Genomic DNA, 26,911 nt, shown 5'->3' with positions numbered 1-26,911 from the left:
ACTTGAGCCACACTTCATGCATGTATGCGTATGTGTGTGTGTGTGTGTGTGTGTGTGTGTGTAATAAGACTAAACCTACTATGATGGTTAGTGACAAATCAAAAGCCCTGGACACACATTAGGTATCAATGGATGTTAATTCTTATTACTTTCTTCCATATTTGTCTCACCTGCTCCTTTACGGACAGGTTTTACATAGGACATAGGCTGGGCCTGAAGAAACTTGTCAAAGCATGAGGTTTGATATCTGGTTAAATCCTTATGATGGTTAGTATTGTCAATTTGACAATTAGAATCACCTAGGAGACCATCCATGCCAGTGAGGGAGTATATAGATTAGGTTATCTCCTGGCCAGGCCCTGGGGGATTATCTATATTAGCATTGTCTGGAAGACAAGCCTTGCCCATGCCTGTGAGGGATTATGTAGATTAGGTTAACCAGTTGGCTGTGCTCTTGAGGATTATATAGATTACGATAATGGAGATAAGAGCCACCTTATCTGTGGGCAGTACTAGTCCATCTGCTGGGGGTCCTAGACGGTCTACAAAGGAGAAAGCGAACACAAGCATTCATTCTCTCTTCAGCCTGACCGTGTGTGTACGTGGTCTTCCACCTCACGCTCCCGTCATCTCGATTTCCTCATCATGATGGTCTGTATCCCTTCAACTGTATCCTCTTCAAGGAATAAATCTTTCCTTATAAATTGCTTTTGTGACATATTTTATCGCGGCAACAGGCAAAGTGACCGACTAAGTTCTTGCTAAACAAGTCTCTCCTGAGCCCTCTGGCGTGGCTGGGATGTGGGCGGAGGTAAGCACCGAGGACAGGGATCATGCCTCCAAGGACACAGGTCACTTCAGCGGGCGAATTCTGATAATCTTATTCCCTGCATGAGTTTCACGTCGCCCTCTTTTTTTTTTTTTTTTTTTTTTTTTTGCGCGTGTGCGAGACCGGATGGGGGCGTGGCGGGCAGGCGGAGACTCAAGCAAGCGTCCTCGGGCTTGGGTCTTGGCCCCGCCCCACTATGGGGGCCGCTTCTGACGTCACGGGAGGCGGGCCGGACAAGGGGCGTACTCAACGGGGCGGCACCGTCAGGGGGCGGGGCCTGCGGTGGGAGGGGCGGGGCGCCGGCGCGTCCTGGAGCGCAGGCCGCCGCAGCCGCGGAGTAGCCGGCAGCTGCTGACGCGCCGCGGGCCCGCGCCCATCCCTGCTCGCCCTCTCGGTGCCTCTTCTCGGCCGCGGGTGTCCACGCCGGGCCCCGCACAGCTGGCCGAGTTGCCAGCCAGACGCCGGACCCGCACGGACGCCGCGCCGAGGAGCCGCGCGGCCCGGCGCACACGGAAGTGGTGAGTGTCCCGGTGGGGCGGTGGAGACGTCCGCGGTCAGCTCGGGGACCGGGCGAGGGGCGCGAAGCGGGGCGACCGGGGAGGCCGAGGCGGCCGGGGCGGGGATTTCCAGGCGGCGGCCGGGAGGGGAGGGAGAGGAGGGCCGCTTTGCTAACAGCGACCCGCGCCGCCGACATCCTGTTTATGGCCCCGCGGCCTGCGCGCCGACGGCCCCTTGCGCCGGGACAGGCCGACCGCAGGACTTGCCAAGGGTCGTGCCCCGCGTCCTGCCTGATCGGCTTCTTGCTGGGGGACTTTCTGGGTTTGGGGACTGCGTGGGGGCGCGCCCGGGAACTCCGGGCTGCAGCTTGCCGGAAAGCAGCGTGATGGAGGGCCGTGGGTGAAGGGGCAGGGGAGAGGGACTACCGGCCCTACCCAAAGGGACCCGATTGTCGAAACTGGGACTAGTGTCTGTGTGGCTCTCCAACTCCTTGCACTGCTTCCGCGCGGCGGCCGGCGTTGTCTCAGATGCAGTAGGCACCCCCGGAGACACTCCCAGGCTCCTGGGATGCGTGTTTACGAAGGAAGTTCTTCAGGGAGACTATCAGAGGTGTGGTTATCACCAGGTGCCTGTGACCCCTTTGGAGGTGTATTTTCTGTGATTTCCCGGGGGACAAGGACTGTGCCCTAATTGATAGTCTTAATTCACGGCTGTGACCTGTCTTCTGTCCCTGCTTGGATACATCGGTATCCATGCTATTAAAATTCCTCCCCAGTCATAGAGCTCAGTCGCAGGTACTTACGGTAGTATGAAATTGCCATTATTTCTTTCAGGGAAGAAGGCATAAAAACCTTGGGTCGTTAAATAAGTAGAACACAGAGACAATTAGATACAATTATCTAGTCTTTGGGTGTTGCCCTCCCCTTTAAAAAAGAAAATATTTGAATCATGTGTGGGCATATATACAGGGTAAAAAACTTTTTTTTTTTTTAAAAGATGAACATTTTATATTGATTAAATCTTTGTTACTTCCTTTCCAAAACCACATTTTGTGGTGTTTATTGCTTTTGATTTTGGAGACTCTGATGTTTCCCAAGAACTAGGATTTGGGGCGGTGTGAAGCAACGGCACACGCACCCCTCACCCCCCCCCCCAAGTATGATCTGGCTCAATCAGTAATGGCCAGGTTGAGAGATCATGTGTGGGGGTACCAGGGGGAGAAATAAGATTTGGGGCACCGTGTGACAAGTCAATTTCATTCCTGGCTTCAGTTTCCCAAGATCCAGGGGATACTTTTTATTGAAGGATCAATGTGTTCTTTTGTGCTTTGTGGTGAAGGTTAATGGAGACTGCCAGCCAGCATTATAGACAGTCCTGGTATAACATGCTTTGTAATATGGAGTAAATGTCTCTTCTGTATGGATCTAGATCATGTTGAAAGAAACATACAGCATACTAGAGGGAGTGTGGACATTTTGAATAGTAATCATAACTTCATTTGATACTAACTAGGCGCTTAGACTGTATTTCAGTTTCTCTACACTGCTGCGCTTTTTTCTTTCTCAGATTTCACTGTTATGCTTCATGTTAAAAACAGCTATCTAAACTATTTTAATCCCATGTCGCAGTACACCATTTACTGGCTTTGGGAAATGATGCCAGAAAGTGAATAAATATTGGTACAATATTCAGATATTTCCCCAAATGTGACTGTGTTCCGTTTTGTTGTAATTTAAGCAAGTGTTAGTAACAGTTTGGCTTACCAGGAAGATCGCTATCTTTCTGGCTACTTGGTTTCCTCTTTTTACAAATTGAAGGTGCTAGTGAGGGGTTAGGCTGTAAAATCTTTGTAAGTCAGGCAACTGCTATAAAAAGCCAGTGAAAAATAAGGAGTTTTGAGGATAGGGTTGCTTTTACAGGAATATGCTTGCCTCAAATAGCATGAGGGAACTTAACCTTGGGGCTTCTAAAGAGGACCGAGGAATCTGCCAGTTTAAACAGGCTTACCTTTACAAACAGTAGTGGTTCTAAGGAAGACTGATTTCAACAGCACATTACTGGCTATGGATTTTAATAATGTCTGAAAGACATCATTCTGTTCTTCTGAATAACTTGAAGAAACACATATATTTGGAGAGAAACACAAATGAAGCAACTACTTAGAATATATGTAGATTTAGACCCATTTTTATACAGAGAACACTAAGTATTCATAATTGTATCAATAGAAAACATTTTACAGCCTAGTGAAGACCAGGCAGGACATATGTTTTCTGTCAGATTTTCTGTGTTTTCCTCTTTAAGCACACATATCCTTAGTTTACTCTAGTGGGGTGATGATAAGCTGCTAGATTTATTGTCTGAGATATGCATATTTGTGCAAATAATTTTTTCTTTTGCTTTTGTTTTCTTGAGACAGGGTTTCTTTGTGTAGCACTGGCTGTCCTGGAACTAGCTCTGTAGACCAGGCTGGCCTCAAACTCAGAGGTCCACCTGCCTTTTGCCTTCCAAGTGCTGGGAATCAAGGTGTGTACTGCCATGCCTGGCTTGTGTGCCATGAATTTTTAAAAAGTAATTTTCATGGGGCTGGAGAGATGGCTCAGTGGTTAATAGCCATCCTCCCATCCTGAGGACCTGGGTTCAATTCCCAACACCCACATTGCAGCTCATTACTGTCTTTAACTCTAGTTCCAGGGGATCCAACACCCTCAAACACATATACATGCAGGCAAAACACCAGTGCACATAAAATAAAAATAAATCATTTAAAAAATTAAAAAAAACTCTTAATTTTCACATAAGAAATTTCAGGTGGACAGGGAATTGGCTGTTGAAGCAGAATCTAGCTGAGTAAGCAACTTCTGATGTTCTCTGATGAACTGTGGCTTAATGGTACATGGAGCCTTGCCATAGAATAGAGGGCTCGTCGGAGCCTTGATGAATATTTCAGACGAGTGGTTAAAGCTTGGTAAAATTCCATGCTCAGAGAGACAGTGCCATTCTCTGGGGGAGCTTTGGAAGGTACACCCTGGGGGAAAGGTGGCATCTAGTGGGTAGAGGCTGGGTGTAGTAAACAGCCAGCGATGCACAGGACAGTGCATTCCTATATCAAAGTATGACCTGGCTCAAAAGTGTCAGTAATGCTCAAGTGGCGGGATCGTGCTTTGGGGATGCCAGGTGAGAAAAGAGATATTGGGGCTCATGTCGTGGCAAGTTATTTCATTCCTGGCACTGGCTTCCCTGTTCTAGAAGCAAATGAAAGCGCCCAGGTTAGTTGTTTTGCAGTCTTTGTGGGGAAGCCAGGTAGTTAATGCAAACGTAATGCATGGGAACCCGAGGACACACACACTGGAGCTGCTCTGAGGGAACTGCAGAAAGGAATTGTTAGATACAGTGGACGCTGGGAGGAGGACACTAAGTTCCTGTGCTGAGTGTAGAGCAGGGGCATGGGCTAATGTTACTGAGTTAGTAATTTTGTATGTGGAGTAAGGGACTCATTTAGTGTGCTTAGTTTTCTGGGTAGAACGCGTTATTAATTAGTTTTCTTGATTTTTTTCTTTAACACAAAGCTTATTTTCTCATGACAAGGAAGAAATGCATTATAGAAAAATTAGGAAGTGTAAGAAAGTCATAAGCAGAGGAGAAAAATCCTCCATGCTCTGTTGCTTTTTCCATTTAAAGACAGTCACATTCTTGCTACATTTCCTTTGAGCATGGTTAAAATTGGAAGCAGACCTACCATAGAAGGGACCCGAGCTGTTGGTGGCCTAGTGGGCAAGGGGAGTGAATGCTGCTTGTTTCTGTGTCCTCCATTTCCCCTTTTTAAATGATTCTGACCAAGTGAGGTGTGGTGGTGCATGTCTGCAATCCCAAGTACTGGGGGCGCTGGGGCAGGAGGAACGCTTGAATTCAGGAGGTGGGGATCAGCCTGGGATAGATAGTAGGAGGTCTTTTCCTAAAACATATTGTGACCAGAGGGACAGAGATATTGGCTAATTGCTGCTAATGTGTTTTGTGCTAAGTACCAAGCCTTGTCCTTGGTCCTTTGGTCGCTCCCCCTGTTTCTTGCTCTCATCCTCAGTGAGGTAATGCCACTGTAGATGCCACTGTAGCTTCCGGTCTCAACAGCTTTCTGGTAACATGGTGTTCAACAGCTGCCATATTGAAATGCTCGGTTTCAGGGGTAGGAACAAATTTCTGTGAATGCTCTTCCCTTTGAAGTACACCTACACTTTTGGCAGTTGTGGCAACCAGAAAGAATAAAACATGAAGTTCCTTCCTGTGATACCTCCACTTGAGGTTTTCTGATGTCTGGTTCTTCACATCATTCCCCAGTACTCTGAGTCCATTAGTCCCAAGGCAAGATGTGCATTAGTAGCAAAAGGAAGAAATAGTAATTGTTGTTGTTTTGAGACTGGGTCTTCCTCTAGCCTAGGCTGGTCTGGAACTCATTATGTGGCCTCAGATGTGTGTGATCCTCCTGCTTCAAGCCTCCCAAGTGCTGGGATTAGAGATAGGAGGCAACAGGAAAATTCTTCTAACTGTACTGTGGCCAGAAGACAGCTGACATTTGTTAAAATGTTTTTAATCTATGTAACTGGTTTATTTAATATCTGAATTTACATGACACTTTGTTTATCCATTTATTAATTCAGTAACCATGTATTGACCTCACACTAGTAATGGTCACAGAGAGTGAATAAATGAAGTAAAATACACAGGAATCCCTGCCCTCAAAGCGCGTGCAGTCTGGCAGGAAAAACTTTGAGAGTGTACCCAGTTTTGGTGGCATGGATTATGCTTGTAGAGCGAGTAAGTCAGTCCCATGGTGTGGTTCAGAATGTCCCTACAAACCTTCAGAGTACTCCTTTTCAATTTGGAGATTAAGGAGTAGCTTATGTTTTTTTTTTTTAATATATTGCAAATTAATTCATTCTTTTTTATACACAAACATCTCTTGGTACCTGCTAAGTTCCTGGCAGATGACTAAGGCACAGCTCAGATGGGAATAAACTTGCTGTACATGGCTTTTACAGCAGAGGTGAAGATGAAGACTATCAGGGTCTCAAGAGAGCCAGACCCTGCTTAGAATGCTTTTTAAAAAGACCTGGGGTGGAGTTGAGAGGTGGCTAAGTGGGTTACGTGCTTGTAGTGCAAACACGAGGATCTGAGTGTGATCCCCGGCACTCATGTAAAAGACTGGGCGCAGTGGCACCTGCTTGTAATCCCAACGCCAGATTAGTGATCCCTGGAGCTTGCTGATCAGCCAGGCTAGCCAAATATGTGAGCTCCAGGTCCAAGTAAGAGGTCTTGTCTTTTTTTTTTTTTTTTTCTTTTCTGGAGTGTGTGTGTGTGTGTGTGTGTGTGTGTGTGTGTGTGTGTGTGTGTGTCTGTCTGTCTGTCTATGTAGCCCTGGCTGTCCTGGTAACTTGCTATAGACTAGGCTGGCCTTGAACTCAAAGAAATCTGTCTGCCTCTGCCTCCTGGGATTAATCTGTCTGCCACTACTCCTGGCCCTTAGATTTTTTTTTTTGTTTTTTTGTTTTTTTTCTTCAAGATACTGTCTTAAAATACAAGGTGGATGGGTCCCAAAGGAACATATGTGATTGACCCATGATGCATATGGACACATACCCCTACATTCTTGAAAGTGTGTACACTCTCTACACAGAAAGATGGGGCCAGGGTGTTCTCTTGGGCTCAAGAAATACTCCTGCCTCAGCCTCCAAATAGCTGCTACTTAGGGCACACACTTCTGCACATGGCAGCCAGTGGTTTTGAAGAGGCTTCATTTGAGTAGGTCCTTGACGAGTGTGAGTTCCTTTGTTCTGAGGTAGGATGAGATGCTAGGAAGACATACAGTATGAGCAAAGGCTTGAAGCAAAGCTGGGTATGTGCAGAAGATGGGTGGCTGACTTGTTTGCATGCGTTGATTAGAGCCTAGCCTTGTCAGGAGAGAGCAGGAGGAGGTGAGGCAGTTTGGGGTCAGCTTGTAGGCAGAGAGACTTGAGTTTGTGAGCAGGAAGAGGTCAGGGACTGTGGCCTCAGTCCAGTGCATGAGGAGGGAAGATGAGAGCATTTGAGGTTTTGGGGCTAAGAATAAAGCGAGCAAATGCTCTGACAATTTAACTGATTTTCAAGGCAATCAAAGGTTAAAGAGAAGAAACCTAAGAGATAGGCATAGTTAGAGAATGTGGGTGGGAGGTCCATCCTTGGAGGCACAGGGCTAATTCGTGTCTTAGTGACTGAGGAGTAGAAGGTAAGTGAGACCACAGCCAGAGTGAAGCAGCCTGGGGCACTTACTAAGAGAGGGACCTGGAATAAACAGTGTATCGGTTTGAATTGTCACTGTGACTAGCGTTGCTGTCACTGGTGAAGGTAAGTAAGTGTGGGAGCCCGTTCTCGGGTTCCTCGTGGCTTTACCCAGCAGGTCCACATAGAGGATGATTAGGACCACAGGCCTGAGTGCAGGTGTCTGAGATGGTCTGCACTTGGCTGTGCTGGGGGAGGAGGTCTTTTGCTCTACCCTTTGGCGTCTCTATAAATACCCTGGGGCAGAGACAGTCGGGCCCTTGGAATAGGTTCCAGGCCCTCTCGAGGCTATCCTTTATTTTCTATCTGTTTATCTCCGCAAGATTCTCCGCAATAAATCCTTCTATCTAATATTTCCTGCTGCTCGCACTCAAGAAAACTCTGGGGAGCTGTGGGGTTGGTGGGTAAACGCCCCACAAATAAGGTATCCAGAAGGCTTGTGTTGTAGAGCGGGAGTGAGATGAGGGAGTCAGGTCTGGAGCTGAAGAGGACACTTCATCCACCTTGCTCAGGGGTTGGCTGGTGTGCAAGTAAGACCCTGCTCTCAGAATTTCTCCAGGACAAATTGAAAGGTGTTTCTTTAGAGTGAAAATCGGGCAAGGAGTCTTTCCTTTATAAACTGAGGGAATAAGGGTTGAGAACGACTCCTAGGGAGGACCACAGAACCCCAGCTGACGGCGACTGACTCAGGCAGTTCATCACACCTCTGCTAGAAAGGAGGTCTTTATTGCATGGTAGTCTTGCCCTCCTTCCTCTTTTTTTCTTCCTGTTTGTTTCTGTAAAGATTTGTTTTCATTTTTGTGGATGTGCATATCTGTGTAAATGTCTGGCACGGAACAGGTGCCCACAGAGACCGGAAGAGGATCTCCTGAAACTGGAGTTACAGGGGGTTTGAACTATCTGATGTGGGTTCTGGGAAGTGAACTCTGGTCCTCTGGAAGTGCTCTTAACTAGGGAGCCATCTCTCCAACCTGCTTTACTTGGTTTTGATAATCTGTTCTGGACACTCTAAATGCAGACTCTGGATTTAGCCCTGAGAACAAGTTATTGCTGTTTTTATCCACAGAGTAGGGTAGAGACAGTATCCACTTCTAAGATTATTTGAGGTTTGACTACTAAAAATTTTGGAATGGTGTCTGTCATGTACCTTGAGGTAAAACTGTCTAGCTGTTTTATTTTTTAACTTTAAAAATGATTGGTATTAGCTGGGTGGTGATGGTTTACATCACAGCACTTGGAGGGCAGAGGCAGTTCAAAACAACATCATCATCAACAACAACAGATTGGTATGTATGCTTTGGGTTAATTTTTAAAAAGCTCAAGCTATATTCAGAATGTTTAAAGATAGTATGGCATGTCCTCAGAAGATGCTAAACAAAGAAGTGTTGTATTTTTGAACGATTTCTGTTAACAGTGGGTAAACAAATAAAAACTGTTGTTGCTTAATGAAGGCAGTTAACATTAATGAAGAATTTGTTATGTAGATAGCGTGCAAGATGCTAGATAAATTAAGTTTTCCTTTAGTTTTTATTGAAGAATGAGAAACAGGTGCTTTTCTGTAAGTTCTGTAGAACTGTCCAAGATAGCGTTCGGGAGAAAGGCCTTGCACATCCTGAAGGACCAGTGTAGTAGAGGTGCTCTTCAGCTCTCATGATCCACGTGTGCAGCCAATGGCAGGCTGCTGGCACAGTTCTAGGCAGACTTGTTTGTCTTTAGAGCTGTGTCAAAATTAAACATTTTATAAAGGAGATAATACTCCAGGGAGCTTTGCTTCCTAAAGAATTATAGGAATTTAAAGGAACTTTCAAACGTGTGTTGTTTCCTCTTATACAGTTTCTGCACTATATATACATCATACTTCCCTGAAGCAAGAGCTACTCAAAACAGAAAATTATAGGGAGTCAGCCCTCTTTCCTAGTTATGTGTGTATGCACATAGAGATACATGTGTATTTAAGTGTATTTCATTCTTAGTAATATTCTTGTTGGACAAGTTTATTGAATTTAGGTATCGGTAAAAAACAATAAGCCAGGAACAGTAGTGTACACCTGTAATCTTAGCACTTGGCAAGTGGAAGCGGGAAGAAGAGCTCAGGGTCATTCTCAGCTGTGGAGAGTTTGAGCCCAGCCCAGGTTGCCTGAGACTCTGTCTCAAAAACAAACAGGCAAGTAAACAACCCCCTCCTCTTCCCTTGTCGAAAGAAAGAACAAGATAACAGGTGGTTGGAACAGCAGTCTTGATACCATTCTTTTTTTTAAATTTATTTATTATTACTTACATTATATGTGTTTTGCTTGTGTGAATTTATGTGCCCCGTGTGTATTCAGGATCCAGCTACTATGAGCCATCCTATAGGCACTAAGAATTGAACCCAGGTCCTCTGAAGAGCAGCCAACGCTCTTAACTGCTGATCCACCTCTCCAGTCCTATTCTTACCATGTGCTTTGACAGCAAAGTACATGTAGCTGAATCCTTTCTTGTCTTCCCATTTAAGATTGAGAAAGACAGAAAACCCCAGTCTGCTCTGTGGAGGGCAGTGGGTCAAAGGGGTGTCCACCTGAATCTGTGGGCAGACTGCCTGGAGAGATTGAAAGAGTAAACTTAGATGTAACATTTTCAGGTTATGTTGGGTGATGAGGCAGGTCTGACTGCACAAAGTAGCAATAAGAACAATTTGTAATGAATGCATCTATAATTCATTTTTAATAACATCTTAAGGGGCCTAAGGGTATTAGAACTGATGGGACTCACCAATTAACCATGATTATATCTGTGGGCTTGTTTACATAGTTAATACAGTTAATTTTCTCTGACCATGATGAGGCTATAATTTATAGCAATTTTTTCAATTAGTAGAATTTAAAATACTCTTTCATGCTGGTGGGTTGCTGGCAGAGAGGCACAGGCAGACCTGTTTGTAAAATGATGTCTTTAGAGTTTGTGCTAGTGGTGTGTCTGAGACAGACACACATGCATGAATGCAGGGGTGAGGAAGGGGGTAACCTGCTAAATGTGTATCTTCCTGTGGAAAATCTTGTTTGTAAGTTGATTTTTGGCCCCACACAGGAAGGCAGGCAGATACAAATTGCATTATAAAGATTTTTTTTTTTGGCCGTGCACACCTCCAATTACATTTTAGGATTAATTTGCATAATTTAGACTAAAGAAAGTAGCATATGCATTGCCTGACTTTTGCATACTGCTTGCTTTTGTTCAGCTGGAGCTACTCTAAAATGCTGACTATTTGCTGACCAAATGCATCTTTTACCTCATTGGGAGACTCAACTGATGTCTGATGGTGCTTACGCACAGCTTCCTTAGCCACTTGTTTACAGAAATCTTCCACTCAGGTTGCTTGGACATAGAAGGGAAGGGGTCCTCATTGAATTGGCCTGAACATAGATTGTAAGCCTTCTTGATGTGGCTTTAGGAAGTAGGCCACATCTGATCAACAAGCTGGCCCAGCGTAAAAATGTTTACAGGTTTTTATCCTTACTTCATTGTTTAGCAGCTCTACGTAGATCATATGTGGAAACAAGGTTGGCCTGACTCTGTCCTTAGGTTTCTTGCTACTAGAAAAGAGCAATTCAACAATTAAACACGTATTTGTGATGTGTATGCCAAGTGTCGGAAGAGATGTCTAGTTGGCTCTAAGACAGATGGAGTGGTAAGAAGCGAGCGGGCTCTGGACAGTACGTTTTTGTACACTAAGATCTGGAAGGTGGAAGAGGCTGTGTGAAGAGGTTCAGTGTTTAAAGTGCTTGCTCCCTGAGGACCTGGGCTCCATTCCCAGAGTCCACATGGTGGAAAGAGAGAACTCACTCCTGCAAGTTGTCCACTGACTTCCATTGCATGCATCCTGTCTGTCTGTCTGTCTGTCTGTTTAAAAAAAGAAAACCAAGGTGAAGAATGAGGAAGACATCTGATGTCAGCTTCTGGCCATAATACACACACACGGATATGAACACACACATGCAGGCACACACACATGACATGTACACAGGCATGCAGGCACACACACATGACATGTATACAGGCATGCAGGCACACACACGGACATGAACACAGGCATGCAGGCACACACACATGACATGTACACAGGCATGCAAGCATACACACATGACATGTACACAGGCATGCAGGCACACACACATGGACATGAACACAGGCATGCAGGTGCACACGCACATGACATGTACACAGGCATGCAGGCACACACACATGACATGAACACAGGCATGCAGGCACACACACATGGACATGAACACAGGCATGCAGGCACACACACATGGACATGTACACAGGCGTGCAGGCACACACACATGACATGAACACAGGCATGCAGGCACACACACATGACATGTACACAGGCATGCAGGCACACACACATGAAATGTACACAGGCATGCAGGCACACACATGACATGAACACAGGCATGCAGGCACACACACATGACATGTACACAGGCATGCAGGTGCACACGCACATGACATGTACACAGGCATGCAGGCACACACACATGGACATGAACACAGGCATGCAGGCACACACACATGGACATGTACACAGGCGTGTAGGCACACACACATGGACATGTACACAGGCGTGCAGGCACACACACATGACATGAACACAGGCATGCAGGCACACACACATGACATGTACACAGGCATGCAGGCACACACACATGACATGTACACAGGCGTGCAGGCACACACACACGGACATGTACACAGGCGTGCAGGCACACACACATGGACATGAACACAGGCGTGCAGGCGCACACACATGGACATGAACACAGGCATGCAGGCACACACACATGACATGAACACAGGCATGCAGGCACACACACGACATGTACACAGGCATGGAGGCACACACACATGACATGTACACAGGCATGCAGGCACACACACATGACATGTACACAGGCGTGCAGGCACACACACATGACATGAACACAGGCGTGCAGGCACACACACATGGACATGAACACAGGCGTGCAGGCACACACACATGGACATGTACACAGGCGTGCAGGCACACACACATGACATGAACACAGGCATGCAGGCACACACACATGGACATGAACACAGGCATGCAGGCACACACACGGACATGAACACAGGCATGCAGGCACACACACATGGACATGAACACAGGCATGCAGGCACACACACATGGACATGAACACAGGCGTGCAGGCACACACACATGGACATGAACACAGGCGTGCAGGCACACACACGGACATGTACACAGGCGTGCAGGCACACACACATGACATGAACACAGGCGTGCAGGCACACACACGGACATGAACACAGGCGTGCAGGCACACACACATGGACATGTACACAGGCATGCAGGCATACACACATGACATGTACACAGGCATGCAGGCACACACACATGGACATGAACACAGGCATGCAGGCACACACACATGGACATGAACACAGGCATGGAGGCACACACACGGACATGTACACAGGCGTGCAGGCACACACACATGACATGTACACAGGCATGCAGGTGCACACGCACATGACATGTACACAGGCATGCAGGCACACACACAGAATAAAGATTTCTGGTTAGAAGAAACAGCATATGCAAAGTCTTTGAGGTAGGACAGACATTCTGTACTATATACAGAGAGGAAGAAGGAACTGGGTTGTGAGCTAGGCGGCCCTTGATCACGCAGAACAACACTATGGCCTATATTATTTGGGCTCTCTAGTGTGGTGAACAGGAAGTCGAAGGTTCTACACTGGGCAGTAACATGATGGGACTGGTAACGTCTCTTGAACAAAGAGAAAGAACGTAGAACCCCACTTGTCACTACTGCTCTGGGGGGCCTCCTCTCTTCCCTCATCTGTCTTTCATTTCCTTCCACCTACTCATTCTTTAACCCTTTACAGACTGCTGTCTTCATACTCCAGACACCTCCCTTGAGTTCACCTTGCAGTCACGTGGTGAAACCTTTTTTCTGCCTTTGTTATGTAAAACATCTCCTTGTTGGCGGATGCCGCAGCCCCACTGTCTCCTGGTGCCTGAGGCACAGTAAGTACCCTCTCTGTGTCTGTTCTCCTTGTGGGTAGATGTGTGCTCCTCTTCTGACAGCTCCTCTCCCCCAGTGAGGTCCTCCTCAAGGTTCGTGGGCCGTGTAAACCGAGGAGATGTCCCACTTTTGCCTGTGACCAGTCTTTTTATTCCTTCCTCTCTTACCTTACCTTCCCAAACACTGGTTGAACCGTTTCTCCGATGTTCAAAACACTGGGGACATGCAGCATAGGCACTTGTGACAAAGGCTTGTGTAAAAGAGGTGTGGTGCCCGCCCTGAAGGAGCAAGCATGCTTAGATGTTGAACCTGTCACTAAAGAATTTCAGTGTGGCTTCAGATGGTGGAAAGTAGAGCAGAGCATGTTAATGAGGAAGCAGAGTGGGTGGGCGGGACACGGGCCACATCTCAGAGGAAGCGATGGCTTTGGAGCTAGGGCCTGGAACGTGGGTATGAGAAGCCAGGCTTTGCAGAGATCTGGAGGAAGCTGATAGGAGGGGGCGAGGAAAGGGCAGAAGCAGCACCTGCGTTCCAGTTCGGGATAATTGTCCCGCATCGCATCACATTGGATCTCCTGACCCCATGACTTGTTGACGTCTCACATTTAAGTGCTCCAGAATTGATGCCAGCTCTTTCTGACACATTGTCATATTGATGGACAGTTTCCCTGCCTTTCTTAATAAGTGGCTCAGCTCCTGGGGCCACACAGTATGTGTTACAACTGCTGGCCTCTGCGTTTGTGGCATTCCAGCAGACAGTGGGGCAGCGTATAAACTAGTCTGTGTGAATGAAGGACCTGTGTTTCACATCATGTGTGGACACTGAAGTCGGCATTTCTACTTGTCTCAGATGTAAAAGCCTGTCAGTTTTGACTGTACAAACAGGTGGCAGGGCAGATGTGGCCTTTGCTCCAGCTGATCTCTCTCCCTCCTCTTTTCCCCACCCTGCCCTGGTGATATTCCTTCCTCAAGATGTAGCCTTTTCCCCACCTGTGACTTCCCAGCTGACTGACCACAGCCTTCCAACTGGCTTTCCTTTCCTGGGTTGCTCAGCTCTACTCCGCCTCTCCTGTCCACAGCCAGCCTTCTTTCTCAGTCTGTCTTCCATGCAGATTCCATGCTTGATGAGGTCACAGGATTTCTGGGGCTCCAGGCTTTTGAAGCCCTGATGCTTATGGGAAACAGCCCCAACTTTTCCACCTAAGTATGTTTGGACAGGACTTCAACGTACTTCCCTCCTTCTTCTCCCTCTCCTCTTTTTTGAGATAGAGTCTCATTGCCCAGAGTGGCCTTGAATTCCTGTCTCCCTCTCTATTACCTTCCACCTGTCCCACTGTACCCAGGTTTGGGGTCTTTTGCAGACTTCTCTCTATTGTACGTCACAGGTTCCTGAGGAAGGGAACTGCCTCATGGAAATACCCCCTTCCTTCACAAGCTCCCAGGACTTCATTGAATAAATGCTAAACTCTGTGTAGCATCATAAACATTGTACACACTGTATGAAGAATTCCAAGTGCAGGCATGCAGTTGTTTGTTTTTGCTCTTTTGGGGGGGCGCCTGTCACCCAGCTCCCAAATAAATCACATGGAGGCTTGTTTCTTGCCAGCTTTTCTTAAATCAGGCCGTCTACCTTCTGCCTCTGGACTTTTCCCTTTCTCTACTTCTCTATATCTTACTTTCACTCTCACTCCGAGGCTGGGTGGCTGGCTCCTAGCATCCTCTTCTCTTTGTTCTCTTGCTTCCAGATTTCTTCTATTTATTCTCTACCTGCAAGCCCCACCTATCCTTTCTCCTGCCTTGCTATTGGTCATTCAGCTCTTTATTAGACCAATCAGGTGTTTTAGACAAGCAAAGTAACACAGCTTCACAGAGTTAAACAAATGCAACATAAAAAAAATGTAACATAGCTTTGCATCATTAAACATTCAGAGAATAAACAAATGTAACATCTTAAAATAATATTCTACAACATAGGCATTTTACTGCAAGGAGTCTGGGCAAGTTCAGTGGTTCAGTTTTGTGAAAGTTCACAAAGTATTTTATATCCTTGGCCCTTTTGATGGCTTAAATAAATAAATTTCAGGTAAATTATTTGTATTCCTTCTGTGGAGTTGATATGCTTTGGTTTTAAACCAGAAAGAAAAAAAAAAAAAAAAGAAAAATGTATTGTGTAATTATGTTTCCTTGCCAGCAAGCTCAAAGTTAAAATTGGCTTGTTTTTGGTTGCTACAATTTTTTTTTACAATAATTTTGCATCAGTCTTTCTACTAGACTGTCAAATGTTAGATCCTCCTTTTATTTGTTTTTTTTTCAGTTTTCATCTGTGTGTGTGTGTGTGTGTGTGTGTGTGTGTGTGTGATATGCATGTGTGTGATACATTTTTTTGCTTGTTTGTGGGTGCACATTTGTGTGTGGGATGTCATTTACATGTGTGGAGGCCCAAGGTTAATGCTGGTAATCATTCTCCATAACTCTTCTACCTTATTCATTGAGATTCATTGAGGCAAGGTTTCTCAGTCCATATGATAAGTCTTGATGGCTGCCTTGATCTGGGTATCCCGTCTCTGTCTTCCCAGGTTGGAATTACAGACAGGCCATCATGCTCACCTGGCATTTCTGTGAGTCTCTGGGGACTTGGACTCCAGTCCTCAAGCCTGCCCAGCAAGTGCTTTAACCAGTGAGCCACCTCCCCAGGCCCGTAGATCCTAGTTTTAGTTAGTAGTTGTTCTGTATATGTCTTATATTTACAGGGGTATTTTCTACTCTGCTTCCCTTTCTTGGTGATGGAATTGTAACTAGGGCAGCATGTGTGTTGGGGGCATGGGTTTGGGTGTTGGTGACTATAATTGGGCACTGCAGAGTTGGGCAGATGGTGCTGACTTTCCAGGCCAGCACACATTGTGACCCATGGAGTAGCTAACGACCTTTGATGATGAAATCAGTGCTCTATGTTAGAACTGTGAGAAGTCAGAGGGCAGTTAATGTTGGACTGTTGTCGTCCTGTCTTTCTCTTAACTGTCTGTTATCTGTGTCTCGGTAACAAACAGGTAAGAACAGACCAGCTTGTCTTCCTGGGGAGTCTTCTCCATGTCTAATCGCAGAGTCCTGCTTCTTTCCATATACATACTGATGGAGCTCTTTCTCCCAGGTTGGGAAGGAGGCTACAGCTTCGCCATGTCAGAATCTCCTGAGTGTAGGCTGTGTATGTCAGAGATTATCTTTACAGGGAGGATGGGCTGGGAGTGGACCACAGGAGAGTCCTGTTTGAATGAACTAACTTGTGTAACAGTGTAACTGATGCCTCTTCAAAGACAGAAAGGAGGTGTGGGGGGGGATCGAAGTAGGTTTTGCACCTTGGTTTCTGCCACCTGCCACCAACATGGTGTTACAGTAGGATAAATATCTTGGGTGAAACAGGCAATAGGCAGGCCAGTGAGTGCTTAGGGCAGGGCCTGTCTCCCAGCACTGAGACTTGTTCTGTCTTCCCAGCTGCTGAGGAAGGGGGGTATAATTAGTGAGTTCTTAGCCTGCCTCTGTGGGATTTGTACTTTGCATTTGTCATTTAATTTAGTATTTGTAAGAGAGAGTAGAATCCTGATGGAATTTTTTTAGAGGTGCAATCAGACCACTAGTTTGTCATTTACAGGCATTGGCATTTAAAATGGAACCTGTGAAATGTGTTCCTAAAGTTTCTGAAGTAGTTTTAGGTGCTTGGAAAAGTACCTCCTATGTGTGTGTAGTGTGTATTTTGTTAGATACTTAACTATCCCAAAATGAGTTTTGTGTTTTGGTAAGTTTGAGTCTTTAATCCCAGGACTTTGAAGGCAGAGGATGTCTATGAGTTCAAGACAGCCTGTTCTACATAGCTTGAAGACAACCAGAGCTACATAATAGAAAGATCTTCTCTTAAAAAAAAGAAAAAGAAAAAAGAAAAAAGAAAGAGAAGAAAGGAAATGTCTTGTTTGTTGAATGTTTCTTTCTCTGTTACATATACCTGGAGAGCAGTCATCTTTAGGATGGATGTGTAGCTATGTAGAAGCATTGAGCTTTGCAGTGTATTGAATCAAACAGGCTGACCTGACCATTAGTCTCAGTCCCTGAATCGTGCCTTCAAGTCCTGAGGTATCTCCCTTGAGATTCCATCTGCATACCCTTCTAGCTTATTCTCTACTGGCCTTTGAGATGACAAAACCACTCCTGGTTTTCTGGCTGCAACACAGCTTTCTGTTTTGGCAGGACAGAGGTCTAGTGTTTCAGTACTTACTGTGTTAACTTGGTCTTCTGTGTGTTGACTTGGAAACTTGACCATGAATACAGCAGTGTGTATTAGAGCAAAATGTTTTCTAACTAACGAAGTTTCTAAAGAGCAGCGGTGTCATTAAACTAAAGTAAGAGAGAGTGTGTGTGTGTGTGTGTGTGTGTGTGTGTATAGAGGTGGCTCAGTAGTTAAGAGCACTGGCTGTTCTTCCAGAGAACCCAGGTTCAATTCTTAGCACCCACATGGCAGCTCACAACTGTCTGTAACTCCAGTTCTAGGGGATCAGACACCCTCACACAGACATGCATGCAGGCAAACACCAGTGCACACAAAATAAATAAATTTATAAAAAACTGCAAGTGTTTCTGTGTGCTCTGCTTGCCTTGGCACACTTCAAAGACTTGGCTGTCAGACGACCCAGCCATGCTGTGGACTTGATAACGGCACTGCTTCACTGCCACCTGTTGCTACCTGAACCACGGCCATGGTGTTTGGCATACAGTGGAAATCCTGTGAAGAGACTATTGAGTCCTCGCTGAGGTAGAGGGTGATGTGAACCCGGGAGTTTAAGACCAACTTAGAGAACATCCCAGTTTTCTTTTTCATGGCGCGCGTGCGTGCGTGCGTGCGTGCGTGCGTGCGTGCGTGCGTGTAGCCCAGAAGTTAATGCTCAGATAGCCTCAAGGGCTGGTCACCTTTCTATACTGAGACAGGGTCTCACTGACTGGCTAGGCTGGCAGGCTTCACCTCCCTAGTCCTGGCATTATACACATGTGCCACCATGCCTCCTGGAGATGGAGCTCAGGTCCTCTTTCTTGTATAGCAAGTTACTTTACCAGCTCAGGTATTTTTCAATTGGAGAACCAAACAAAACCCAAAAATCAGTGGGATAGGAATCGGGCAACACCAAACGAGGACTATTTCTACAAATTGCACTCAGATGAGAATACTGCTTCTGCCAGGTGAAAGGGGACATTTTAAAGGCCTCTGCCAGGCCCTCGTGAGAGTCAGGGAAGGCTGTTGAACTACTTCCTTGTTGGCTGGGAATCCTGCTTGCTTTCCTCAGCTTAGAACTACAGCTCTCATGGCTTTAAGAGATCACGAAGATGGCCAAGCTGAACACATTAGTTCTGAGTTCACCGGAACTGTCTAATAAGTCCATTTAAAGTTATTAGCGCACGTAACCCTAAGAACTGGAGGACACCAAAGTGCCTCAGGAAATGGCTGCTTCCTGTTGTGACAGTGAAGGGGAAAGAGAGAGGGGCAAGGGAGTGACTGGCCAGGACCCCTGTGGACCAGTTCTTTTGTAGGTTGTTGCTATTGTTTGACCCAGGTTGTCCTTGAACTTGTGATCCTCTGTCCTCAGTGATTCAAGGGCTGAGGTTATAGCTGTGTTACATCATGCTTGATTTGTTACTGATCATAAAATAGCCACACGTAGTGTTTATTAAATACCTGTTTGTTGAAATAATTCCAAAGAGGCTGAGACATTTTAAAAAACATTTAAAATTATGTATATATGCGTATGGGTGCTATGCACTCAGAAGAGGGTGTTAGATCCTTGAAGCTGGAGTTACAGATGGCTGTGAGTGCCGGGAACTGAACGTGGTTCTCTGGAAAAGCAGAAGTGCTTTTAACTGCTGACCCACTTTATCACTGAGACTGAGATATTTTATGGACAGAAGACTGTGAGGCACTCTCAGAGACACTAGGACTCTTTAGGTTTTGTCTGTTAACCTGGATATTAATAACAATGGTATCCTATAAAAGAGGAGTGATAGAGCTGTTTGTTTGGGGCCAGTGTCCTGGATGCACAGTCTGAAGGATAGGCCGGGTGGGCGGTGTTGAACCCAAACCAATCCCAAATTGCACCTAAGAATGATTAAACTTTAAAAAAAAAAAAAAAAAAAAATTTCAATAATGACAAAGTCTTTAATAAAAATGTTCTCTTTAGCTGGGTGGTGGTGGCTCATGCCTTTAACCTCAGCACTAGGGAGGCAGAGGCAGGTGGATTTCTGTGAGTTTGAGGCCAGCCTGGATTGAGGCCAGAGTGAGTTCCAGGACAGCCAGGGTCTACACAGAGAAACCCTGTCTCGGAAACCAAAAAAAAAAGAAAAATGTTCTCTTTAACATTGACATTTACTTGTACACTAAAACTATTATTAGAATAGATGAAAAAATATATTTTTACATAAGTAATTTTACAACAAATAAAATTCTATTCCAGTCTTTGCCACTAATGCACATATGAGTCTGTATTATGTAATTTTTGATGCAGGCCATATATAATCTGCTTTTTCTTAAACATTTTAAAAGTCCTGTTGCAGTATAGCCTTCATAAAAGTCATTTTAAATATCTGTTTATTTGGGCTAGGTATTTTATTTTGCTTAGGTAAATCACCTATTACATAATAATTAAGCTGTTTCTGCCTTTTTGTATATGTGTTTATGTGAAGTGGTAGTCTCAGTACTGGTGATTATAAAATAAAAATGTTGATCAACTTTGAAAAACATTGAAGTTACTGTGTCCTACAGTATCAAATGTTCAGCCAAGATTTAATTCTTGATGTAAAAATAACCAAGCAAAAAATTTCTTTGGTCTTTAGCAAATGGTAAATGTATATTAAGAAGTTATTTTTAAAGTTTCTTTCTGAGCATGGTGGGGAACGCCTTTAGTTCCAGCACTTGGGAGGCAGAAGCAAGTAGATCTTTTGTGAGTTCAAGGCCAGCCTGGTCTACATAGTGCCTTCCAGGATAACCAGGATTACATAATGAGACTCTGTCTCAAAAAGGAAAAAAGATTTATGTTTTATTATTAGTCAGTGTTTGATTTATGTATCTGATTTATATCCCTGTATGTCCTGGATTGTGTAAATTTCTATGTGAAAGGAGTCATACGTGGAAAACCTTTTAAGAATCCTTGCTCTATCAGCTAGAGAGATGGCTGAGTGCTTTAAGCATTCACTGGCTGTTCTTACACAGAGCACCAGGTTCAGTTCCCAGCATCCACATGGAAGCTTGTAAACTGTGTGTGACTCCACTTCCCGGGGTCTGATACTTCTGGCCTGGTGGGCACCATGCACACAGGTGGTGCACCTACATATGTGCAGGCAAACACTCATAAAATAAAATCTTGAAAGTCTTGAAAAAAGCAAGCAGCAGCAGCCCTGTTCCCAAGAAGACTTCTCTTTTCCTTCCTGTCTTCCCTAGCATGTTATGCAGCAGTTACCCAGTTCAGGAACCTGGTGTATTAAGAACAGTAGCGGTGAGAAGGGGCTATGGGCTGGGGAGATAGCTCAGTTGCTAAGGTGCTTGCTCTGAAAGCGTGAGGATCAATCCCAGCATCCATGGAAGAACTTGGTGTGGTCGTATGTGCCTTGTTTTCCAGTGCTGGAGAAGTAGACGGGAGGATCCCTGGGGCTCACTGGCTAGCCAGCCTCACCTAATTGGCGAGCCTCAGGTCCCACTGAGAGATCCTGTCTCAGAACACGCATCACTTCACCACCACTACCACCACTAAACCTGATGACACTCAGACTTGACCTTGGGCTCCGTGTGCATGCATGGACATGCGCTTGTACCCAGGCACCCCATCCCTCCCTAACATCCACTTCTCTAGAGTTTTGAAAGCCCGTGACTGATAGTACTTTAGTTTCATTTCACTTGAGACTTAAGGAAATTTGGGTTTAGGAGGTGAAACAGTTTTCCACTTCTGATCCCAAGTTCCATGTGCTCCCAATGTGTGCTGGTTTAGAGACAGCACACCACTCTGTGGTGTCAAGCCTGTAGTGCTGAAGCTGTTGCAGTCTGCAGAGCCTCCAGTGGCTTGCTTGTCTTCAACTGTGCCTGCGGTCACTGTCAGTTCTGGCCAAGTTTGAGTCAAAATTTACCAACCCATACCTTGTCCTTGCAGAGAATTCTGTTAGTAAATTCTCAAGGTGGGGTGCAGCCTGAGCGGACAGTTCAGTGAAGTTTTTTATGACTGAAACCCTGAGGCAGAGTTTTGACTAAGACTTGGACCTGGACAGGGTTTTTGTTTTCTTTTTCCTTCTAATAGTCTTTCCTTGTGCTTAATCTTTAAAAGCTGTAGGCTATGCATTTAAAAATAGTTGTAACCTTCCTATATTGTGAAAGAAAGAAACATATTTTAGGAACTCTTCTAAAAATGTTATTTTGAAGTAATGTTAGGTCATTCATGTAGTAACTGTATGTTCAACACATAGTTAGGGTTTTATGGTGATATTTTATTTGTATGTTAATAAAGTTGCCCGGGGGTCAGAGCTATTAGCAAGCCATAGGAAAGCAGGGCAGTGGTGGCATACGCTTGTAATCCCAGCACTTGGTAGGCAGAGCTAGGTAAGTCTGTGTACGTTCAGGGATACAGCCAGTATTGGATACACATGCCTTTAATCTCAATACCAATCATAGAAAACCTGGAGGTCTATACAGACAGGCCGTGACGAGGTGGTCATGTGGTTGGGTTTACAACCAATGAGAAGGCAGAACAGAAATTCTATATAAGGACTTTAACACAGAAAGTAGCTCTGGTTCGGAGAGATAGGACCACCACAGGAGGAAGGGTAAGGTTAGCTTACCCTTACTCTTAGCTCTGACCTCTTGGCTTTCTCCTTTGCATTTTTTCTGTTTCTTATTGAATAAGGTTGGTTACCTCTACAGGGTTTAATTAGAATACTGTGCACTCATTGTGAATACTCTTTCAGAGATGTCAGGAGAAAAATCTAATGATTGATCTTTTCTAGCAGTCACTGGGGTTTGCCGTACTGCTAAGCTGTAAATAATAGCAAATTTGCTTTTTAGAAAACTTAAACAGTAGGGCCAGTGAAATGGCTTAGCATGGGAAAGCACTTGTTTCCAAAGTCTGGAACTCACTATTGTAGGACAGATTGGCCTCAAACTCAGAGATCTGCCTGCCTCTGAAGTGCTGGGATTAAAGGGATTCACTACCATACCCCTCAAGTAAAAAAAGAGTTTTCAAGAAGATTGCAGCATGCAGTTGTTTTGTTCACCAAAATAATATGCAGGTGTCTTTCTCACCAAATGATTCCTTACCTCCGACCCCATAGTCATAACTTTTAGTTGTATGCTACAACTTTTTTATGATGCATAGTTTTTATTGCATGGAGAATCAGAGTTTAATCTAGTTGTGTACTGCGGGGTCTGTGTATTACTTGTCTGACCTGTACTGTACATATAAACATTTATACATACATATATATATTTCTAAATATTTCCTTAGATATATAAGAGGTATTGTCCCAAAGCGTTTTCCAAATTTTAGTTACATGCATGATTTAAAAACCATACATTGGTCTTGGGCTAGTGGTATAGATCAGTTGGTAGAGTGCTTGTCTAGCATGCATGAAGCACTAGGTTGGAACTTAGGAGGCAGAGATAGGAGAATAAGTTCAAGGTCATCCTCTAGTACATAATGAGTTCAAAGCCAGTTTGGGCGAGAGACTACACAGACACACACATAGACAGACAGACAGACAGACAGACACACACACACAGAGAGAGAGAGAGAGAGAGAGAGAGAGAGAGAGAGAGAGAGAGAGAGAGAGAGAGAGAACTGTAGTAGAAACATCATAAATCTACCCAGTTATTTTTTTTTTATTTTTTCAAGACAGGGTTTCTCTGTGTAGTTTTGGTGCCTGTCCTGGATCTCGCGCTGTAGACCAGGCTGGCCTTGAACTCACAGAGATCCACCTGGCTCTGCCTCCGGAGTGCTGGGGTTAAAGGCGTGTGCCACTGCTGCCCGGCAAATCTACCCAGTTTTAAGTAATTGATTTTTTTGTAAAAATTACTTGACATGTATGAGCGCTTTGCCTGTATGTATGTCTTCACAGCATGTGCCCCGTGCATGCTTGTTGTCCTTGGGGTCAGAAGAGGTCATCAGATCCCCTCTAGCTGGAGTTACAAACAGTTGCGAGCCACCTTGTGGATGCTGGGAATTGGTGCTCTGGAAGGGCAGCTAGTGCTCTCAACCACTGAGCCTCTTTTCAGCCCGCTAGTTAGTTTTTTACATTCTTTTCATTCCTTGGTGTATATTCGATCCTGTGGACTCGGATATCAGAGCAGTGTTAACCAGTGGTTTGATTTTTCTCTTAGCCACCCTTAACAGTCTGAGTTTTTGGATTCTAAGGTTTGCTCTGGAGGTTTGAGCTCAAAGCCACATTAAATGGTTGACTGGAAGATAGTTCTCTTGTAAAGAAACAAACTCTGTGTTTACCAGGTACGTTGTAGTGAGCCTCGACAAGTAAACAGGGGTAGCTTTTTCCTCTTAGGATAGAAATATTGATTGCTCACATCCTTTATAATGAACACAGTTTTAGTGCTTTCAGATGTGTCTTAAGTTACGAGTACTTATGATGACTTCTCATTTGTAGTTTTTAAAAATTACTATTATTTTTTAAATTTTATTTTGTGTGTGTGGGTTATTTGCTTACATGCATGTCTGTGCACCACTTTTGTGCCTGCTGCCCTTGGAGGCCAGAAGAGGATGTTGGCTCCTCTGGAACTGAAGTTGCAGCCGTTTGTGAGCTACCATATGGGTGCTAAGAATTGACTTGAGTTCCCTGGAAGAGGAGCTAGTGTTCTTGACCATTAAGCCATCTTTCCAGCCCATAATTTATTTTATTTTAGATTAAAATATAATTACACCATTCACCCCTCCTTCCTCCAGCCCCTCCCCCGAACTCATGGCATCTTTTTAATTACTACTTATATGTATGTGAATAAATATATAAATATAACCTGCTCAGTCCATTTGGAGTTAGTTGCCTGTATGTATATGTTTTTAGGACTGACCACTTGGTGTCGGATAACCAATTAGGGTGTTCATTCCAGGGGAAGACTAACTGTCCCTCTGTCAATTGTCCTTGATTGCCTATAGCTCTCTTCGTTTAGGAGTGGGGCTCCGGGAGATTTCCCTCATCTGTGTTAGCATGTCCCCTGGTCATGCCATTGTTCTGGTCTTGTTTAGGCAGCCATCTTGTTGAGATTTTATGGGCATAGCTTTCTGTTACATCTAGAAGACACGGTCTTGCAGCATACTTCATACTTTCAGGTCCTCTGGCTCTTAGATCCCCCCCCCCCCCCCCCGGATGTATCCTGAGCCTTAGATGTACCGCTTGTGTTGTGGATGTTTCAAGGGGGTCTCAGTACTCCATGGTCAGTGGTTCTCTGTATTGTGACTAGTTGTGGCTTTCTCTAATGGTCTCTGTCTGCTGTAAGGAGACGCTTCTTTGATGGGGGTGGGGCGAGCGCTTCCTGTGGGTCAAAGGATGAGAACTTAGATTGCAGTTAGGAATTTATTTATGCTGGTTTCGGAAAGTGGCTCTAGCAGGTCCTCCTCTAAGATCTGTGGCCTCACTAGCTATGGGTACTGTACCAGGCACATTCCTAGTTTGGATATCACCTGATTGCTCAGGTCTGTTTCAGTGAAATGGAGGCTAACTTACCTTTGCAAAGACTTGTGATAACAAGTTTATAGCCACGCTCCCTGGGATGTGCAGTTCACTTTTAGTATTTTGTCTCAGGTACTTCTTCATGGCTTGATACTTTGAGCCTTTCAGATTCTAGATGTGAAAGTGGTTTGACATTAGTTTATAGCAGGAGAGCTTTTAGATATCTCATCTGCATTAAGTCACAGTCAGCTGAGCCTGGCCTCACATACAGTACTGGACCCCTTTTTCTTTCATTGGCCCCTTTCAGTGTGCCTCTTAATTCACACGAGATCAGTACACTTAAACAGTCGGTAAACATTTATTGGTTGCATTGGGGTTTTATAAGATTAAACCTTGTGTATATTGAAAATCAGACCCAGAGAATATACCATAACTGGAGCCATGTGCTGAAGAGCTGGGAAATTGCAAAGCACCTCAGTAAAAGAGGATAACAGGGTCTTATCCGTGTACTTTGCTGCTGTTCTGTGACTTCATTGTTAGAGCGTTCCCTGTAACTTGCAAACACTGATATTTCTAGTTGTTTCTGTTTGGATGTTTTATGCATGACAACATCTCTTCTTAACTATAAAGAACTCATTCAGATTGATGCTGATGAAATTATTTCCCTTTAGCAACAAAGTAGCATTCTGAGCTGATATACTCATATTTTTGCCTAATGGAAAGAAAGATTGCCTTAAATTTGAAATTGTACTCCCCAAGTTATGGAATTGTATGCTACTGTTTACCAGATAAGATACCAAAAGGTGCTATGATAAGAAAATTCTTGTGCAGGGGCTTGTTGCTCAATGAAACTGCCTTTCTAGAAGTTTGATGCCCAGCTTGCTTTCCTGTTTATTTTGTGTAGCCAGAGCCTCTTAAAGGGACGGGAGGACCCGTGGCCTTCTGGTTTGGGGTCCTGGGGACATTGTCTTCCCTTTTCTTGATCTCATTTCTTGCCACAGTGAGATTTTTCCCCAGATCCCCCTAATAAAGAGCTGTCCCAGAATGATGAGTTTCTGGCCCTCAGTGGTCAGATGTCCCTGAGGACTCTTGCTTTGTTCTCTCTGGGTGCAATAGGTAGACAGTGGTTGCTTGGACCTGAGTCATATATAGGAGTCAGGCAGGACTCTGTGATCATTTTGTTATTAGAATAACACGGCAGGAGAGGATTCTAGACAGGTAAACTCAAAAATGTGTACCATATCTTGACCCAGTAGTTCAAAATTTTTTAAAAAGAAACCATGATAAAACATAATGTAAAATTTAACATGCTAACCTTTTAAAAGTGTTAGGTCAGTAGTACTAAAGTATATTGACACTGTTGTGTCAATTAACACTAGATCTCCAGAATCCTTCTTACCTTGAAAATGGAAACTCTGCAACCAGTAACCAAACAGTAACTGCACATTTTTCTCCTTCATCTCAGCATTCCATTTGATCTGTACTTCATGTAAATGGAAACAGACATACATATTGGT

General features: G+C 44.7%; 1 protein-coding gene across 1 annotated transcript in view; it reads left to right on the top strand.

Annotated features, from left to right (window-relative positions):
* The first annotated feature begins 1,206 nt into the window (after positions 1 to 1,206).
* The window catches only part of Jak1 (Janus kinase 1), a 119,917-nt gene continuing 94,212 nt past the window's right edge, over positions 1,207 to 26,911 (top strand). The window contains exon 1 of the mRNA XM_059254577.1: positions 1,207 to 1,347. The gene's annotated coding sequence lies outside the window, so the exon portion shown is untranslated. The remainder of the gene's footprint in view (positions 1,348 to 26,911) is intronic.

The sequence above is a fragment of the Peromyscus eremicus genome, chromosome 2 (assembly GCF_949786415.1).
Source record: "Peromyscus eremicus chromosome 2, PerEre_H2_v1, whole genome shotgun sequence".
Classification (NCBI taxonomy): Eukaryota; Metazoa; Chordata; class Mammalia; order Rodentia; family Cricetidae; genus Peromyscus; species Peromyscus eremicus.
This window is presented reverse-complemented; position numbering and strand designations above follow the sequence as displayed.